This window comes from Hyperoodon ampullatus (assembly GCF_949752795.1).
Source record: "Hyperoodon ampullatus genome assembly, chromosome: 17".
Taxonomy (NCBI): Eukaryota; Metazoa; Chordata; class Mammalia; order Artiodactyla; family Ziphiidae; genus Hyperoodon; species Hyperoodon ampullatus.
This window is the reverse complement of record NC_136930.1, coordinates 42712375-42731227: the sequence shown is the minus strand read 5'-3', so window position 1 is coordinate 42731227 and position 18853 is coordinate 42712375. Positions and strand designations below refer to the sequence as shown.

General features: G+C 36.3%; 1 protein-coding gene across 5 annotated transcripts in view; it reads right to left on the bottom strand.

Annotated features, from left to right (window-relative positions):
* VPS13B (vacuolar protein sorting 13 homolog B) overlaps positions 1-18853 on the bottom strand; it is a gene marked incomplete at both ends in the record, with an annotated part of 778321 nt that overhangs the window by 106531 nt on the left and 652937 nt on the right. The window lies entirely within an intron of this gene.

Genomic DNA, 18853 nt, shown 5'->3' with positions numbered 1-18853 from the left:
TTCAAATAAGTAGGGGAAAGATGGGAAATGAGGTTGCAAGAACTGGTTAGCCATTTGGTAAAACCAAAGTGGGTCCCTATATCATTCCTATATGTAAGTAAATTCCAAAAGGATCAAGATATTAAAGGCTAAAAACTGAAAACATAAGAGAAAAAAATCAGTTAATATTTTTATCATAATAGGGTAGCCTTTTCTGTGTATGGCATGAAACCCGCGGATGGTAAAACGAACAACAAACAAACAAACCTCACAACTGATAACATCAAAATTAATAAAAAGCAAGGTTAGGATAAAACAGGTAATAGTTAATGACAGATCTACAAATACTTGTTGTGATAGCAGAGAGCTCTTACAAATCAATGAGAAAATGCTAAGTAAGCATATAGAAAAATAAGCAAAGGCAGTTGTTGGAAGAGGCCCTGAACATCCCTGCATGTTCTCGCCAGGTATGCAAAGGATGCAAGGCCCTGAAAGCTGTTAACAAGGGACCATTTCTCAGGTTCTGTTTGCAGAAAGCATCCTTGAGTGATGAGGTAAAGTTTCTTTCCAGGACAAAGAGCAGACTTGCTCTAAAAGAGCTTGATTTGACAAGCTCCATGTTCCATGCTGTGCCATTTATCTACTGCATGCAGAGCATCCCCCTGGGGACCCTTCTGCATTGCCCTTGTGGGACTTGGGGGCAAGAAAAACCAATGCAAACATGATGCACACACTGCTGTGCCACGAGCAATAATATTCTTTGTTTCTGACCCAAAAGCCTAATATATTCTGTCAGCATCCATAAAACGTTAACAGGCTAATTTATTAGCTTGCATAAGGTAATATCCCAGATTCTGATAGCAATTAATTTACAGAAGAAAAGATATAACCAGCCAGTAAACATGCAAAGATACTCAACTTCACTAATACTTACATAAGTTCAAATTAAAGCAATAATGTAGTATTTTTATTTATTAATCTGGAAGTTTGAAAAGACTGACATTTCCAATTTCTGTAGAGGTGTGGGAAAAAGCATTTCTACCCATTATTTTTGAAGAATAACTTGGCAATATCTATTAAATGCTTGGAAGGATACATCTAAGAATTTGTTTTACAGATATTCCAATACCAGTATGTGTGTGTGTGTGTGTGTGTGCGTGTGTGTGTGTGTATGTATGTGTGTTTACTTCAGTACTGTATTAGTAAGAAATTGGAAAAATACAAATATCCATCAATATGGAATTAAATATAACATGCAGATCTATAGAATGGATCTGTACAACTGTTAAAATGAATAAGGAATACCTATATATACTAACACAAAAGACACTCAAGATATATTATTAACTTAAAAAAAATTAAGCTTCAAAATAGAACATGTGGGTTGATCCCATTTGTCTTAAAAAAAAAAAAAAAAGGACTGGGCTCAGATGTGTCTCCTCTTTTGGAAGCATTTCCTAATTATGACCATTCTCAGAACTGGTCACTGCCTCTCGTGTCACTTCCATATCTAACTCACTCCTCTATCACAGACGTCATTACATTTCGCCATTCCTTATTTACATGTTTGTCTCCTTTAGTTGACTCTGTGATCCTTAAGGCAAAAATGGCATATTATTTTAAAAAATATTAGCATCAGTTTTTGGAACATAATAGGATATTAATAAAAGCTTCCTGAATGAATAGATTTCTCCTTAACCTTCCTTTCCTAAATAAGTGATTCTAAATCTTTGAATGGGAATAAATTTTACCTCCATCTATAACAGTTTCTTTTCCTTAAATGGGGACTTGAGCATCCATGTATGGCGACGTGCTAAATGGAAGAAAGGGGCACAAAATGGATACGCGTAAGAGGCTAACAGTGTGATGAAACAGAGCATATGTTTTGGTTAGTGATAAGGACAAGTGACATATCCATAAATTCTACTTTTAGCCACCATTTCTTGAAATTCTCCCTCTTCTTGCTTTCCATGACATACATTTTCCTAACTTTCCCCTCTCTGGGTTTTTGTTCCTATACTGTCTCTCAGCCTCAAATACCCGTAGAATCCCTGGTTTCTCACTGTCTAATGTTTAAATCTTTCCCATCTATCAAGGTCCAAATGAAATACCACCTTTCTTTGAGCCTTTTCACCTCCCAGATGGAGAAATGCTTTCCCTTTTCTGAACTCCAATAGTTTTTAAAAATGGGAATCTGTTTCATAGCTCTTATCACTATACACCTCATGTTACAGTTATTTCTATACATGACATTTTCTCTGGTAGACACATTCCTTGAGGGAATGATTTCCATTTGGCTAAGCTTTGGATTTTCACAGAACCTGGCAAACTGTATACAGTGAATGTTCAAAAAAAGTTGCTGAATGAATGAATGAATAATTCATGAATGAACAAATACACATATCCTGGGTGATTCAGTCCATCTATGGCACATTAAAAATTATCCACAAAGAAGTATAGAAGATTAAAGCATAAACTTTGGAGTTATACCTAATGGGATTCAATTTCTAGTTCCATTAGCTATGAGTTCTTAGGCAAATTGATTTTTCTAACATCAGTACTCATATCCCTAAAAAGGGGATAATAAGGGAACTATTTCATGAATTGCTGTGAGGATTAAAAGAGACAAAGCCTTCCATTTAATACCACATAATAAAAGCTTAAGAAATGTTAGTTACTAATTATTTATCCTTCTCATGCTCAAAGAACACTTCTGAAGCTTGGGTGTTGTTAAAAGAATCAGGTAGGTTGTGAATAAGAGCCCTGCTCGCTAGATTTCTTAACAATGGGTTGGACCTGTGGGAAGAAAGTAATAAACCTTGAGCCTGGATGTTCAGGAACCTTGTAATCATAGTTCAATATGGTTTTCTGCTGTATATCTATTAAAATATTTCCTTGTGTGTTGCCTATTACTTGAGAGATAAAAGAACATCTCCTTGCCTAACTCCTTTCTAGACTGCCAGTAAGTCAGTCCTTTAGCTTAAGAAAGTCATAAGTAGAAATGGATAAGATGTGGGAAGTGGGGTGAGCACATAAGAATCTCATGGGAGAGGGCAAATGAGTTTAGAAAAGCGTACTTAACATACCTTTTTTTTTTATTAGTAACAAATTAACAGAATGTAAAGTTCAAAAATCATCTTCTTGGTAGAGAGATTACACAGCAAATAGGGTGAAAAAAAGACTTGTTTCTGGTATTGTCTCCAGAAGTTCTCCATTAAAATGAATGTACAATAGGGACTTCCTTGGTGGCTCAGTGGTTAAGAATCCGTCTGACAATGCAGGGGACACGGGTTTGAGCCCTGGTCCGGGAAGATCCCACATGCCGCGTAACAACTAAGCCCGTGCACCACAGCTACTGAGCCCGTGCGCCACAACTACTGAAGCCCACACGTCTAGAGCCTGTGCTCTGCAACAAGAGAGGCCACCGCAATGAGAAGCCCACGCACCACAACGAAGAGTAGCCCCTGCTTGCTGCAACTAGAGAAAACCCGTGGGCAGGAACGAAGACCCAACGTAGGCAAAAATAAATAAATTAATTAGTTAAAAGAAAATTAATGTATAATAGCTTATGAAAATTGACCATCACACTGGAAAGCAGAGTGAGGCCTTAAGAAAAAAGTACTAGGAAGTTTTGACGTACAGGAGAGAGTTGGAATAAATCCATAATAAAAGGCAATGCAAGCTGGGAACCATTGTGGGAAGCCATTAGGTAGTTTAAGGGCAATGAAAGTAAACTGTACCAACACTGGGGCTTAGGCAAAGAGAAACTGTGAAAGTTCAAAAAGAGAGATTTGGAAGAAAGCCAAAGAAAAATTCTATTTAGTTCACAACTTTGTGTGAGGCTGGTTCTGAGGTTACATACTACAACTGGAACATTCCAGGCTACTCTCAAAATTTAGAAAACAATAGAGAACTACTATAGAAACACATCATAAAATATGTGCTACATGTTTGTCAGGATTTTCCTTTATACACCCTATTTCCCTTGGTTAATAAAGGGGTATTAATAAATGAAACTTCTGTTTAAAAAGTTTAAGATTGTATGCCTATAGGTGCAAAAGTCACATATTAATCCTTTCCCCTATGTTAAGAACATTTTTGTCCTCAAAACCTCAAAAGAAAAGCTGATAACAACACTCTGTACAATTAGTATTTTAAAGGTAATTTTAGTCAACTGTCCACTGAAATATATATTGAGCCACAGGTTTATAAGTCATATAGATATAATCTTTATTTTTAAAATCTCTCCAACATAAAAAAAAACTCTTGTTGGTATTACATTCACTTAGGATAAAATCCTGGCCCTCACCCTTAATCACTGCTCTATGACCTTGAGCACCTTATTTAATGACTCTGGGCCTCAGTTCCCTCATTTGTGAAATGTAGGTAATAAAAACTAAATTATTTTAGTCCATGATAAGGATTTTGGACTTTATCTTAATGTCAATGAGATATCTTTGAAGAGTTTTAAGCAAAGAAGCAATGCTTAAAGTCAAATTTATGTTTTTAAAAGTTTCTGGATACTGTGTAGAGAATGTGTTAAAAGAGAATGGGGCAAGCATGGATGTGAACAGACAATTAGGAGGCTAGGGCAGTGATCTGTGCTAGAAGTGTAAATGGCTTATGGTATGGTTGGTGGCAATGGAGTGGTATGTGGGAGATTCTTGAGGAATAAACATCTGTTCACTGATTAGATATAGGAGAGGGAGGTGTTAAGGATGACTCCCAGGTGTCTGGCCCAAGCAACTGTATGGGTGCTGATGTCATTTACTGGGATGGGTAAGATTGACTTGTCCACTGGGGAGTAGGTTTGTGGGGTCAGGTGGAAGAGGGGAGATCGTAAGTTCATTTTTAGACAAGCTGAGTTGGAGGCATCAGTGAGCCATCCAAGTGGAAATCTTGAGTATGGAGTTGGCTATTCTAGAGAGTTGGAGAGGCAGTTAACTGTGTTGATACATTCCTGTAGACTCAACCAGCCTTAGCCTTTCATCAGGAGAGTGTAACGGAGAGAAAGAGAACAAGGAAGTTTAGGGTACTTATTTGCAAGAAGGTGTTTTAAATGACGAATTAAGAAGGTAGACTGGGGCCTCCCTGGTGGCGCAGTGGTTGAGAGTCCGCCTGCCGATGCAGGGGATACGGGTTCGTGCCCCGGTCTGGGAGGATCCCATGTGCCGCGGAGCGGCTGGGCCCGTGAGCCATGGCCGCTGGGCCTGCGCGTCCGGAGCCTGTGCTCCACAACGGGAGAGGCCACAACAGTGAGAGGCCCGCATACCGCAAAAAAAAAAAAAAAAAAAAAAAAAAAAAGAAGGTAGACTGGTTGAAAGGGGATGTGAAAACAGAGTAAGCTGATGGATAGGGAGAAAGCAGAGAACTATGGATTTCTCTACGGTTTAATGAATGAGTGTACTGGGGCTTGCCGAATGAGCGGGCTGGAGAGATGGACAGACTGTGAGTAGGATGAGTAGGAAGAGCAGGATGCTGGAATGAGCGATTTAGGAGGTGGAGCAGCTCGAGATGCTGACAGGCTCCAGGGCTTGTGTGTGGCAGTGGGCATTCAGACGGAGTGGAGGAGGAGGTCACTAGAGTGAGGAGCTGGGGTCTTGGCTGGGGCTTTCTCACATGGATGTCAATGACGCTGAAGGAAACGGCTGGAAGCCATGGGCTGAAGACTTCTGAGAATGAGGGCAGACGACCAAATAAATAGCAGATGGCAACAACGAAGAGGGATGAGGGTGATATAATTGGACGGAAGGAGTCTCAAAAAAGCAGGAAGCCTTTACAGGAGGGGAGAAGAGTATAGGCAAGTGGCACAGGTGAGCAGCAGAGCACCTTATCTCCTGACCCTGAGGTAAAAACGATGTGGGAGAATAAACTGCCTCCACCTAAGGGCGGGTTACAGTGGTGTACAGAGTCCCAGGGGACAGCAGGATTTCATTTAAGGTGAAGAGGTAGAGGAAATTCTTGAAGAAGAGGCTGAGGTTTAGGGAGGTTCACTGGTCACAGAACAGCTGTTCTCGAGGGCTCAGTGGAAGGGTCTGGGAGGTAGAGGAGAAAGGGGTTTTGGTAAGGGAAGGAAAAAGGGATACAAATCAGTATCTAGGCAAGAGGGGCTAAATCTTACAGTTTGGGTAGTGACTAGGAAAGAGGGAAGTGAGGCATGTGTTGGAATTAAGACCTCATTTAGGAGGGTAGGGACAATGGCTGTGGTTCTAAAAGTAGCCTACTGCTCCTTCCTGAGGCCTGGCTGCATTGCGTGTGTTCTCTGACAAGCACTCTTAACGAACTCCAGCTATTTCTCCAATAAACTCATAGCACAGAGTCAGGTACATAGTATATGCTCAATAAATAGTTTTAAAATTTACGAATGAAGATAGGTGCTGAAAAAATAATCTTTTTTACAGCCTTCTATTCTAAAAAGGTTTTGTTTTATATACTGAGCTCTCCTTTCAAATTACTTTGCAATCACACCCACTTTTAACAAACTTTTCATTAGCTCACTAATTTTCCTTTGCCTTTCAGTTAGAGGTAGACATTGCCCAGCTAATCTCTAGTCTAGCAGTAACAGAATTAAACTAAAAATCTAACGCAGTCACATTGTGATTCATATGGCAGCAATTAATTATTCTCAGGAATAAATCTGGGCTCTGTTTTGTGTGATCTATTTAAAATAACTTTATTTTGTGCTTTTAGGTTTGAAGGAGATGATGTGAATGATTTTTAGTTACATATCTATAACTGAGGATTTATTATTAATGCTTGCACTGAATAATTTGAAGGAAAGATGACTATTCCAAGAAAGTTTGGTTGCCAAAAATAGTTTAGAAAGCCTAAATATCTAGTACTGAGTCATGGGAAGTGGGAACAAGTAAATTGGTTTCACTGGAAAACATTCCACATGTAACACATGGTACATTTCAAATGACTGTCAAGATTATATATATTTTTATTACATTTTGTTTTCCTATCCATTATTTGACAGGACCTAAAAAATTAGCCAGCCATATATAATAAACTGTACTCTAAGCATATGTGGTCTCTGCATATGAATATATTTTAGGTTGTATATCTGCCAGTTGGTAAAAGCACATGTATTTTTGCATTTAAAATATGATTCCAAGATTTGTTTCCATTTGATGGCTAATTTGGGAAGATTTGCATGTGTGTTGGCCATTTAAAAATATTTTTGGTACAAAGAATATTTTGGCACTTAATTTGTTTTTATTATTTAATAGTACTGCCAAGACTATTAGGGTTGCAACTGCCCATCTGCTCATAGATAAACAGGTCTGAATTCTTTGTCCAGGGACTGCTAAAGCTGGGCCATTGCCCCTTTGCCCACTCAGTGCCACCAAGCAACCTCAGAAAAGGATACAGAGGAAGTGTGTTCCCTGTATTTACGTACATAATAAAGAGGTGGTAGTATTTAGCAAGTGATACATTCTATCAATCTGATTCAGCTGTCCTTTCCTTTATATTATGACAAAATAAAGAGCCTAGCTGACTGTGTAGGGCTGGTTATTGAGCACAAAGCTGGAACTTCCATTCAGTAGTAAGTTATTAAGGCTAGGTTACATCAGAGGATACCATCTTTATCACTCCTCCCACTACATTTCCAGATTTCTCAGGGCACCAATTAACAGGTCAGTACAGTAGGGGTAAAACAGTTTGCTTTTCCATCATCATCTGTGATTTTGGTAGTAGCAGTAATAAAAATACTGATGGAAGCTGTGGTAGAAGAACAGCCTTTTACAATTTACAGACTTTTTTTGTATATTATCTTAGTGAGGAATACATTATTCCCATTTTACAGATAAGTGAACTGTGGCTTAAAGAAGTTAGGTAATATGTTCAAGGTTACACATTTAGAAGTGGCAGACCTTCTGGCTATAAATCCTTTGCTCCTTAAACTAATTACCTTTAGATTAAAGAAGAAAAATAGACTCCATAATGTATCATTTACAATTTCCACTTTCAGTTTCTTTAAAGTGGATTCATAGAAAGAAATCTGAATGCAGAATACATTTTGACCCTTACCATTAATCCCAGTCATTTATAGTTACTTAATTTGGAAATTATTTTCTCTTCAGCTGCCTTTTTCTTTCAGCACTTTGAATATATTCTCTCTCTGCCTCTGGTCTCCATGGTTGCTGATGAGAAATCAGCTGTTAATCTTACTGAGTATCCCTTATATATGATGAGTCACTTCTCTCTAGTTGCAGTCAGGGTGTTTTGTTTTTGGTTTTTTTTTTTGGATAGATTGATTGTTTGGTATGGAAATCTTTGAGTTTTTTCTACATGGAGTTCATTGAACTTCCTAGATGTGCAGACTAATGTTTTTAATTAAATTTGGGAAGTGTTCAGCCATTAGCTTTTCAAAGAGTCTTTATTCTCCTTTCTCTCCTTTCCTTCTAGGCCTCCCCTCATGCACATATTGGTACACTTGATGGTATTCCACAGTCTCTAAGGCTCTGGTCACTTGTCTTCATTCTTTTAACTTTGTTTTCAACAATCAATAATCTCAATTGACCTATCTTTAAATTCACTGCTTCTTTCTTCTGCCTGCTCAAATCTGGTATTGAGCCCCTCTAGTAAAGTTTTCATTTCACTTTTTATACTTTTCAACTCGGGGATTTCTTTTTTTTTTTCTTTACAATTTCTATCTTTTTATTGATACTCTCTATTTAGTGAGACATCATTCTCATATTTCCCTTTAGTCCTTTAGACAAGGCTTTCTTTAGGTTTTTTTGAACATATTCAAAATAGACAGTTCAAGTCTGTCTAGTGAGGTCAACATCTGGGCATCTTAGGGACAGTTACTATTGATTACTTTTTTCCTCTGTATATGGGTCAGACTTTGTTTCTTTGCAGAGCACATACTTTTTTGTTGGAAACTGGACATTTTAAATGATATAACATTTTATTATATTAATAAATATTAACTATATTACTATTATTATATTATTAATAAATAATGGCAACTGTGGAAATCAGACTCCCTTCCCCAGGGCTTCTTGTCATTGATATTTGTTCTCTTTTTTTTGTTGTTGTTGTTACTAACATTTATGAATTAATTCTAAAAAGTCTGTTTTCTTTATATGTGGCCACTGAAGTCTCTACTTGGTGAGCTTAGTGGTCAGTTAATAATTAGACAGAGATTTCCTTAAAGGCCTGGAAACAACAAGTATACCCAGTCTCTGCTGAGGGGCTCTATGTGCCTATTAAGGCATGCCCTCAACTCTCCCCTGGCCTTCCCTTCCTGTTTGTGCAGAGCCTTAACGTCAGCCTGAGGTGAGAGCACAGGGCCTTCTTAGGTCATTCTTAGCATGTGCAGAGCTTGGGGTAAGTGCACAGATTTATGCATGTACATATTCTCCTAGTTTCCCAGGAATCTGTTGGAACTTTTCAAAGTCTGTGTGGACATCTCATTCCCCAGCTCTTCCTTTTGAGCCTTTTGTTTAGCTTTAAAGTTTTCTGTTATCCACTGCCTCAAGTATCGATTTCTTTGAATTCTTTCTGACCTATACCCCTGGGTGGGAAAAGGGTCTTTCACACTGGAACATTCCTAGTTGATAACTTTTGAAAGAGTTAATTGTTGTAAAACCCTTATTTTGTTAATAGAAAGCTATTTTATCTCATTAAGCAAGTAAAAGGATACACTACATTTATCACAATGTCAAAGTGGTGATAAGACCAAATATATTCCCCAGTGGGGAATGCACTAGAAAAATTAGAGGTAGATAAAGAGTTTTTAATTGATGACTAGAGAGTAGGTAAGTGGATAGTTAAAATATAGAATGTGAGGTCTGAGCTTAAATAGTGGATTGAAAGAGACAATGTATATATACATTGTATCATTATATAAGCTAGGATAATTTATTATATATTATTTACAATTTATTATATATTATTTATTATATATTTATTATATATTATTATAGAAATTAGGATAAATGGACATCTATGTATTATTATAGAAATTAAGATATGTAAAGAGCAATATAAACATTAAAACCTAACAAGGTAAAAAACCAGCTTTGCCTCTGCAAATACAGATGTGGTTTCTATTTATGATTATTACTGGACCTAAGTAACTGTCCTTCTAAACATGAAGAACATTTCTACAATCAATTATTTATAAGAGGAGAAACATATTCATCTCACAAAACAAAAGCAACTGAGTAGAGATACTTTTCAATAGTTAATTAAAAATAAAATGTATTCTGATAGCAGCATGTCAGTTTTTTATGCTTCTACTTCAAAGTATAAACCCACCATTTAATAGTGGCATAAAATACAAATATGTGTATAATCTCAAATTTTTTAGCTTATAATACCAGTTTTTATATGTATTTGCTTTTTAGTTGATTTTGAAGAAGGAAAAGAAAAGCTTCTATACATCTTCAACTAATAGCAGTCATACAAAAAAAAAAAAACTTAAAATATTGGAACCAGTTGAGAAACCACAAGTATTCAAAATGCAGGAAATCATGATTTTATAACATTTTAATGTGATCTACTCTTGGGAAACAAAGTTAACCAAACCCTATTTCTGTACAGGAAATATTCCAGCATACAGTTGTAATACATTGTGGTGAAGGGGTACAGCTGCAGATTTTTCACCTGTAATGCCCCACTGGTATTGTGGCTTACTGCATTGCATCAAGACTGCCTTCCTGTCCGGAAAACCTTCTAAGTACAAACAAGACTCTAAGTCCAGATTTTATTTTCCCTTGGTATCAGAATATGGTAATTTAAGAGTCCTGAGAAATGCTTTTTTAGCCTTTAAAAGGAAATGTGTAACATTCTTTTATTAGGATCTATGTTTGGGTTGGTCTTTCAAAAAACTTAACATATGACCCAGTTATCTTATCAATTTATCAAGCTACCAAGTTTCAAGCAAATGCAGGTGTGTAATATGACATCTTTCAAGATAATATTTTCCATATAGACAAATAGTAAAAATATATTAAGAACTTCTGAGTCAAAACTAACTTAGAGCAAGGGCAACTTTACTATTTTATGGTTTCTTTTTATGAGGCCACAAACCCTAAACTCACTATTGTGTTCTAGTCTCAGCTGTAACTGTTCAGGTATTTTACTTATCTGTATGGAATAGTTAAATGTACATAGTATACTGTAAGGAACACTAATTGGGAATCAGGGGAACTTAATTCTAACCTAAATTTAGTTGCAAACTAGTTTTGTCACCTTGACTTGAAATTACATAACCAATATGAGCCTCAATACTCTTATCCATAAAAAATTCAGAGGACGGAATGAGACTACTCCAGCTCTAAAGTGATATATAAATATAGGACTTGCTTTTTTGCTTTATATTTTAGGAAGAAAGTTTATATTTTAAAGTGCATACTATGTGCTAAGATTTTCATTGTTTTATTCAATCTCAATGGTAATTCTTTAAGTTAGTAAGAGCATATCCATTTTACAGATGAGGAAAATAAAGAAGGGTTAAACAACTTGCTAAGGATCTCAATGGTAAGTTGCAGACCTGGGACTGTAGGATTCTAGAACCCAGGGAGCTCATTCACTTTATTATAATGACTTCCATATTTTAGTTACCTGATTGTAGCAGAGGTTCAAAAGCATGCAACCTGACAAATAAGCAATGCTCATAAACCAAATACTTTTGTATTGTGATAATCTGCTATAAGATTGTTTTTAAAACTAAAAAAGTTAAGAATACAGTAATCACTGATAATTGCTCTTAACAACCTTTTGTAATAAGAAAAAACTATAGTACAGACAGGGTAACCCTTAATAATTGGGAAGAAGTCAACTGGGATTACAGAATAACTTTAAAAAATCTGAAAATATTTTAGAACAAACAAGCAAGCTTGGAATATTTTATGAAGGCTTGTCATAAAGTTAAATGTTTAGATTGAGCAGTCAACAAATTTTTTCTGTAAAGGCTAGATGATGGCAAACACTGGAGGCTTTGCACACTATATGCTCTCTGCTGCAACTACTTGACTTTGCCTATTGCAGCATGTAAGTAATATCTAAATGAGTATGTCTGTGTGCCAATAAAATTTTATTTACAAAAACAGGTGGTGGGCTGGATTTGGCTTGCAGGCTGTAATTCGCTGATTCCTTGATTAGATGAAAAGTGTTGCCCTCACAGAGGCCCTTTAGAGTATATGTCTGTTGGGAGATACTTTTCCACAGGTCTATCACATTTCCACATATCTTAGAAAAAGGCATTGTCTTTGCTCCAGATTATCTTTTCAAGTTCATTTCTATAGCAAACAGCTATGGAAGACAGAGACAGTGTCTGTCTCTGAAAAGGGCAGGCATGCTTACTCCCCATTTCAAAAATTTCAGGTTCCCTGAGTTTGGGGTTCCTCTCTTTTAATGTAACTCACCATGTGTTTAAGCATCACCTGGCTCTCTTCATGTCACCCTAAGGGAACTGAGGCTTGGGGAACTGGCACATATGCAGACACACTGTTGTAGATAATAAACTATCCTTCACCTCTGATCCAGCACTCCCATATTTTCTTCAGCATCCATGAGACTCTGGCAGGCTAAGTTGTTAACTTGCAAATGGGGTAAAGCTCAAACCCTTCACAATTTTTGACAATATCTATACTCTAGTATATAGTTTTATATGTACCACATATATCACATACATATATAAATGTATGTGTAAAAGTGAGATTAATTAGCCTATCAAGTATTTTTAATTTATTTACCAAACATTTATTGTTTCTATGTCAAGGGCAAGCTAGAGATAAATGGCCAGCAAGGGAGACGGACATGGTTCGTGACTTCATGGAACTTACTAACAAGTAATACATAAATAGTTAAGTACCCGATATTGCCAGAAATGATTTAAAGTGTGTTTAAGAAAAATTTGTGTTCACACAATTACTCCATACTTTTCTGGTAAATTCGAACCTGTCTTTACAGTCCAAATTAATGTGGTTTAACTATTTATCAGTGGGAGAGTTTAGCTTTTCATACTGTCTTTTCACCAGATCTTATACAGAACTGCTAATAAGTAGGCAATAGTGACTCGTGATTTTAACTCTCACGGAGGTACTATGGGAAGAAGAGTTATTTGTAGGCAGATAACAGGAAGAAAAAAGAAGAAAAAGTATGAAAAATTTAAAAAACTAAGCCTGCATAATCAACCCCTGAGTAAAGGGCAGGCTGTACAGTATAGTTTTCAAAATAGTAACCTTGGTTGACTTCTGGTATTCTGGATTAAGTGTGCTAGGGGAATAAATCTCAATGTGGTAAAAATGAAACCGTGCAAATTCCATTATCATTCCTAAGGAATTATGCCCAAATTCTGGCCCTTTCCTGTCTCCCCAAACTAACCTCCTACTTTTATACTACATATGCCTTTAGCTGCCATCAGTTTGTCTCCATCTGTGCTTCTTGAAATCTCATCCATCTTTCAAACCTATTCTCTTCATCTCCTTCTAGAAAAACAAACCAAAAAGCCTTCTCTAATAATCAAAATTAGAAGCGATTTCTCTTCTGAACTCCCCAAACACATATAGCTTAAACTCTTCTTACTGGCACTTAGTAATACAATCTTATCTCATAGTTATCTGTGTATATCTGTGTGTATGGAACTCCAGCTTGTGTACCTTTGTAACTCCCTGACTCTCCTGTGCTGAATGAGCTGTAATCCTAGCTGCTGTTCTCTTTGTTTAATCCTCTTACCAGAAATATTACAAGGGTCTCCTTGTCTTCAGCCTGTTCATTCAGGAGGCTTCACAGATCCACCAAACTGATCATGACAACAGTATGTAAAGCCCAGACGAAGATGAATATGCAGCCAGGGCCTCTTACTTTGGCAATTACCTTTAGGAGACAGTCTCAATGCATTAAACTAATCTTATTCTATTTCACTTTAAGCTTTCACTCAGTCACTACGTTAGGCACTGGAGAGCAAAGGTAAACACCTTATAAACCCTGCCCTCAAGAAGCCAGTAAGTACTACGTTAGGCACTGGAGAGCAAAGGTAAACACCTTATAAACCCTGCCCTCAAGAAGCCCAAAGTGAAGGAAGGAATCAGTAATATAAATAGGCCCAGGGTATCCTAAAGAAGGGCAACTTTCCCAGCTTGGGTGGAGATGGAGTATATCAGGGAAGGCCCCCTGGAGGTCAAGAAATGAACAATATATAAAAGGTCAAGAAATAAACACTATATAAATATAAAAATAACATAAATTCACACATGTACAAGATGTGTTTCATCTTTTCAGGATTCAACTCAAAGTCTTCCCTACCTTGGAAATATTATGACTGAATACAAAACACATATCATTAAACAAAATGTGAACTGTTATATTTCAAATATACATAAAATCCAATTGACAAGAAATGACAGGTAACTGGCACAAATTACCTGCCAGTTTCTTAAAAAATGGATAAAATTTGACTATAAACTTGAAAATCAGCAAGCATTAACTTTTTATCATCAGTTATATAATTAAATTTTGTTCACAACACACAAAACTATTTGGAATTTCAAATATATGTCCAAATCTGATAAAGCAAACATGAGTAAACTGTATAGTTTCCTAGGACAATCATACTTGCAAGTGGCCACCTCAACACTGCAGTCCCAAAGTGAAATGCAAAAGAAAAGCAGTCTGGCACACTGATGATTTATACCCTTACAAGGAAACATGAATGCCTTTGACACTGATTGTGATTCTTTTCCTATTATATGTCATGTCAAATTTGGCTGAAATAATGACTTACAGTGGTTTAGTGCCAATCACTCTTAACCTTATACTTTCCTGATTTACCATTAAGAACAGCCACAGGGTGTTAGAAAATATGTCTATTTACATACCAACTGAAAATATCAAACCACAGCTCTGTTCAGTTGGTGTGTTTTCAGGTTTCAGGTGGCTAAGGGAACAAAGAAGGCTCTCACAGATATCTATAATTTTCTAAGTCTTGCAAAATCATCTCAGAAAATCTACAGAGAGGCAAATTTCCTGGGCTGGAATGACTGGCTCTTTCTTCATAAATCTGCAGATAGAATTTCTGGCTGTACTGACCACCATTATTTGGTGGTGACCTATGTCCTGTTAAGCGAATCATCATGTAGAAAGAATGTAATGTGGAAAAGATGAGCTTTGGGAATGCTTTTTAGACAATTTAGTTACATTCATAACATATCATAGACTAGAATAAAAGCCACAGACACCTAATTTGCTGTTTTAGGGGTACATCACAGACCTTATGGGACAAATTTTTCTCTCGAGATGCATGAAAAAAAAAAGAAGTAAAACAGAAAACTAATAAATAGTATGGACAGGATTAAAAAAAAACAACAACAACCCAACAACAAGCTGTGCCCATAGATCAGTTTTTATATTCACACAGAATGACCAGGCACCTTCATGGGTGTTCCCTACTTGATCCTCTTCCTCTGACCCTGCTGCCCAAGGGAAAAAAGTATTCTTGGAACATGTCACTTTAAAAAAGTAAAAAAACCACAAAGAACAAATTCTTTTATATTCCCCAATACAACCACTTCTTAAAAATTTAGTAAGCAATTAAAATAAATGGTACTAATTTTAGAGATGTTTCCATAAAAAAAAGAATGGCTTACTTTCAGGGTTAAAAAGTAAAAACATTTCTGTCATATCTGACATAATTAAACAATATTTTAAAGGTTTTGATTTTCATTTGTAATTCTTGATATGCAAATACTGACAATTCCAAAGAGCATCAGAATGATTTTACTCCTGAATGAAAAATATAGGATTATTGATTCTCTAAAACATATAATCTGGCACAGGTCTGAGGAACTGAGAGCTGGTCTGCATTTCCTTGAATGTAATGAACTATAATTTTTTTTTCCAACTACATATCCTCAACCCCAAGACTTTATTGTACCTCAACTGAATATTATGGCTTAAAAGTTTGATCTAAGTATTAAAAAAAAATTCTTTTGGCTAAAGGCCAAGTTTAAAACTTTTTTTGTTTTGGTACAACAACATATCTATTTCTAACTCCTGGCCTGCTTCTTTCTCCCTTTGGACCTCATCCCTGACAGACATCTGTATTTTGTAACTTTTCCTACATTCTGGCTCTGAAGATACTCCGAGTTTTGGCCCAATAATCCTTTTCTGTTTAAATTCATTAGTGTGAGAATCACAGGACTAGAAAGGACTTTGGGAGGTCATATAGACATCAACTTGCTCTGGACAAGACTAAGTCCAAACCATGAAGACAAATGATGTTTAAAGACTTGAAGAAGAAATTTCAAGATTTCTCTCATCAACACTGTACTGTTTAGCATGCCTCACTATTAGAAAATGCTTTATGATATAGTTTTCATTTTATAAAAATGTTACTTGGCAGACATCATGGCTTTCTGTAAAATGAACTACCATATAGCTTACATTTTTAATTCATTAAAGGGATATTTAAGACTGAAATAAATTATCTGCTGGACTCCAATGGTCCGTAATTGGGGCAAGGGAGGTACCTAGCTTATATGACACTGACATCACTTTATTGATAGCAATACAAATGCTTTAGATGTTTTCATTCTCATTCAGTTTGGTCTTTATATTTAAACTATCTTATCTACTTCTTCATATAAGAATTAATATTTTCTAGGTTAATTTTCCATAAAAACAACTCCTAAAACCAGAATAACTGGGTCACCTTCTAGCTATATGACCTCTCTATTTTCAGTTTCTTTACCTATTAAACTACAATGATGATACAGAATGCACAAGATTTTGGGAAGGGCAAATGAAAGGATGTAGGTAAGCTGCCAAGCAAAATTTCTGGCACATAAAAATTGCTCAATAAATTCAAGTTGCCTCTTCCCTCTTAGTGAAGAATGAATCATTGGATTTAATTTCTGTGGGTTGAGGAAATTGCTGACCAACTGTGGTACATATAATGGATGCTAAAACCTATGTGTAAAAGGTTGATGGGGAACTTGATGATGATGGATGATGACACGATCAATTTTAACATTGCTAAAAGTGTAATAAGCAGATGTCATGTGCTTCCCATTGTGATGCAATAAGAATACTGTGTCACTTGGGAAGCATTATTTACAAGAAAAAAAATGCCAATAAAATCTAATCAAGCTTCCATAACAACTACTTACTAGATTGCAAAAAATATGGGGGATAGAGGAAAATGTTAAACAATATTATAAGGATAAAGTGAGCCAGAATATAGGAAATTCTAGAGGTCAAATGATCCAATTTCTTCATCAAATAAATGACATGGGAGAAAAAAGAGACAGGGAACTATTATAGATTAAAAGAGAGATAAGAACCATATCAATCAAATGTAATGTATGGACCTCACTGGGCTCCCGATTCAAACAAACCAACTCAAAAAAAGTAGTTTTGAGACAACAGGAAGAATTAAATATAGACTATTATATGTTACTAAGGAATTATTGTTCATTTTGTTGGCTGTGATAAAGACACTGAAGTTATGTTTAAAAATATTTACCTGTTAGCAATGCTTACTGAACTATTAATGGGTAAAATAATATGATGTCCAGGACTTCCTTTAAAATACTCCAGGAAAGGGGCTTCCCTGGTGGCGCAGTGGTTGAGAGTCCGCCTGCCGATGCAGGGGACACGGGTTCGTGCCCCGGTCTGGGAGGATCCCGCGTGCCGCAGAGCGGCTGGGCCCGTGAGCCTTGGCTGCTGAGCCTGCGCGTCCGGAGCCTGTGCTCCGCAGTGGGAGAGGCCACAACAGTGAGAGGCCCGCGTACCGCAAAAAAAAAAAAAATACTCCAGGAAAAACAATAACAGGATCAACAAAAAGTGGTGAGAGGAATAGATGTAACAAGGACAACAGGACACTGATAATTACTAATGGTGCGTAAGAGACACACAGAGTTTATTATACTAAACTCTTCACTTTCGTATATGTAAATTTTTCATGACAGAAACTTAGAATTTTTTTCAAAGGGAATCATCAAATTTTTTTCCTCAATTAAAATTGATGTGATGATAGAAGTCTTTGTTAGGAATAATATAATAAGCATATCAATCAAGGAAAATTTTAAAAATTGCTTGAAACTTCCTTCAAAACTGATTTAAGAATCATTTTAGAAGGCAGAGCTCGTATAACAAATAATTGTGATGAAACCATGCACATATCTCAGAAAAGGCCACATTTGCACTGAATCAAAAAAAGGAAAATAAAAAGGAAAAGGGGGGAAAAAGGGAGCTAAAAAAAGTGCCATCATCAGAGAAAATATTTACCAATCATATATCTGATAAGAGGTTAATACCCCAAATATATAAAGAACTCATACAACTCAATAGCAAAAAAAAAATCTGATAAAAAATGGGCAGAAGATCTAAGTAGACATTTTTTCCAAAAAAGGCACACAGATGGCCAACAGGTACATAAAAAGATGCTCAACATCACTAATTGTCAGGGAAATGCAAATCAAGACCACAATGAGATATCACCTCACACCTTTGTTAGATTGGAGATTATAAAAAAGATAAGAAATAACAAGTGTTGGTGAGGAAAGAGAACCCCTGTGCACTGCTGGTGCAAATGTAAACTGGTTCAGCCACTATGGAAAACTGTATGGAGGTTTCTCAAAAAATTAAAAATAGAACTACTATATGATCCAGCAATTCCACTTCTGAGTATTTTACCTGAAGAAAATGAAAAGACTAACTCAAAAAGATATATGCACCCCCATGTTCATTGCAACATTATTTACAATAGCCAAGAAATGGAAACAACCTAAGTGTCCACCAATAGATAAACAGATAAAGAAAATGTGGTACATACACACAATTAAATATTATTCAGCCATACAAAAGAATGAAACCTTGCCATTTGTGATAACATGGATGTACCTGGTAGGCATTA